The following is a 2,762-nucleotide window of genomic DNA, read 5'->3' on the forward strand; positions in this document are numbered from 1 at the left end:
AACTGAATGCAAAATGCTTACCATACATTTATGTATTGATGTGTGTTAATATTTTGGATTTAGAGGACTATTGCGCATACACACCAAAAGTGTGCGGCTGAATCCAGTAGGGGGTATGAAATTCATTACAAATAATGAAGGAGTGGATGCGTGAATCTATTAGAGGGTACCATATGCGCACCAGCGCACGTGATCCAATTATTTTCCATTTTATTTGGAAAGTGAATTAACTACCAAGGAGATGAGAATATAAATTGAATGTTTGAACGAATAAAGTTTGGATAAATGCATTCCTGGAGTACAAGTTACATTCCCTTGTTTAAATGCTCACATGGTGAACTTAAGAGGCGAAAATTGTCAACGATGTTATTTTTTCACCCCAAGCCATTTTCAGGAACCTCTAAATGTTATAGTATATCTTGAACATTATCAGTATTCTGATCATGGACACATCAATCCTCAAAGTCAAAAAACGCACCACACATTTTCTTGTATTACATCATGGCTCAACGTGGGTCCCTTGAATATTGATTTTTTCTTTTTAATTTCCGCCCATGAAAATGTTCCTATTTGAAAGGCCACTAACGTGAATATGGAAGAAGATAATAGAGGAATTCTGATAGCAGATTCTGGCCGATCTGAATGCAGATTACATGCTGTAGCCAATTTCAAACAAATATTGTGAATAGTTTTTAAACCGTTCAGCACCAAAATCGTATAAATTGACATTCGCGCTCCACGAGGGGTGTGGCCCTCAAAGTTTGGTAGGGCATATTAATGAAACCCATAATGGTTGAACACTAAAATTATACATGTGTTCCTTATGTATATAGAGATATTACCAAAAACACTCTGAGCCAAATCCGAGTCGGTCATGTGAAAAGTCACTTCTTTTAAAACTTTGTTGAATTCCTATGAAATGCTCCTAATGTAAAAATAGTGGCTGCGAGGAATGGAAACCATATATTTATTGACAATTGTGTCTACAAGAAGGTTCTACTTGAAAGTAAAATATGCTTTTAAGCAAGATTTATAAAATGGAATTAAACATTTCATATTTGGAAGAATTTCACATGATTTTAAATTTGTCTATACAGCAGAGGAAGTGTCTAGGGAGATGATGGGACTTACAACAACAACATCAACAACAAATGAAATTTCAAAGTTTATCGTTATTTCCGCAGTTAATCTCTAACAACAAGGGACACAAACTAATAAAGGGATTCCCATGTAGTGGATAGATCTGCTAGAATTAGTAGCCAAAACCTACTCAGTTCAAAAGTTATCATCTTATAGAAGTATGAATTAGACAATGTGGTTCTGGGTTCCCTATACCTTGAGAAACGACAGGATGGTCCTGGATGGAAGGCATTTGATCATAGGTCTCTGCTTATTGAAGGTAGACTTGGGGTTAAACAACAGCAACATTTACAAGAAATCTCTTTTACGTCTCATGGTTAGATATTCAAGTTTCATTCAGTTTCATCAAGAGCTTCTCTTAATGTTCCAAGTGTACGTTTCGCTGGGTCACAGCTTGTAAATCCTTTGTACAGAATCTGGAAACTCTGTTCTACAGCTTCGTTAGGATGGTTATATTTGTATAACAAAGAAATCATATGAATAGACGAATGAGAATTACTTAAGAAACAAGGAAACAAGAAAACATTGTTCTCTATTTCTAAAGATGCTGACAGAAATAACAAAAGAGTCGAAAAAAAAGCCTGAAGATGGAGAAAAATGTTTAAAATATAATTGAAAATTATACATGAGAATATGTGTCAAGAAAGAATAAAAAAAGATCACCAACAGTTAGACCATTTCATCCATCCATCCATTTTCTCTGCCCTCTATGCATAGGAGTGTTGTAGGTGTAGTGTCCTCAGGCATCTCCTCCTTCATACAATCCTATCAGAGGAACTTTCTTTAGAATTTCTGAAAGGACTCTCAAACATCACAAATTGAAATTATGGATTTTATCCAATAAGCTCTTCTTGTTTTACCCCTAGGTCTCCCGTCAGTTGGCTCTGCTTCAAGAATCCGTTTGCGATTCTATTCTCTGACATTCTAATCGGGTGCCTGTAGTATGGAGTTGTGACCTCTCAATGCAGAGAAGCAGTGCTGGGTAAGGTGGAGGAGAGAGAGAGACCTAAATCTCCAAGCTTTATACCCTGTCAAGCAACTTTATTCCAGAGGAACAAGATTTCAGCTATTTGATAACGTCCTATGCTCAATGCCTGAAATAGTCATTAGTGATGTCTTTACTCCCATGTTTAATAAATAATTAAAGAGTATCAACATTTAGAAATATGTAGAAAGTGGGGATTGAAATGTCAAACAAGACCAGTAATATTAGTTAACACCTGGACTAATTAAAATAGAAATAGACACGAAACCAGAATGATTTCAATTACAAAAGAATATAATAGTGCTTAGTTCACATTACATATTATAGAAGACAGGAGCTTAATCTTTCTGGTTTCCTGACTCATAAAAAGGATTTCTTTTACAGGATCAAGGCCATGATTTAGAGAAATTCCAATAATGGAGAGTGCTTAAGGTGACCCTTACAATGAGAAGAATTTTAGCAGAAAAGGAAGCAGGACTCACCATCATATATACCATATGTCTACAACACTTAGGTCTTGAAGGAATCGCTTTATCCACAAATATCTACATCAACTGAGAAGTTATCATTCTTGATATGCAGGAAAAAAGGAGGTGGAGGGAAATCATATATGGTGAACCCAATGCACACAATGGGT

The 2,762-nt window shown here is 35.7% G+C and overlaps 1 long non-coding RNA gene across 1 annotated transcript in view; it reads right to left on the reverse strand.

Annotated features, from left to right (window-relative positions):
- LOC106882054 (uncharacterized) overlaps window positions 1–2,756 on the reverse strand; it is a 49,871-nt gene extending 47,115 nt beyond the window's left edge. The window contains exon 1 of the long non-coding RNA XR_008267058.1: window positions 1,808–2,756. This is a non-coding gene — a long non-coding RNA (uncharacterized LOC106882054). The remainder of the gene's footprint in view (window positions 1–1,807) is intronic.
- Window positions 2,757–2,762: the final 6 nt, after the last annotated feature.

Source organism: Octopus bimaculoides, chromosome 30 (genome assembly GCF_001194135.2).
Source record: "Octopus bimaculoides isolate UCB-OBI-ISO-001 chromosome 30, ASM119413v2, whole genome shotgun sequence".
NCBI lineage: Eukaryota > Metazoa > Mollusca > Cephalopoda > Octopoda > Octopodidae > Octopus > Octopus bimaculoides.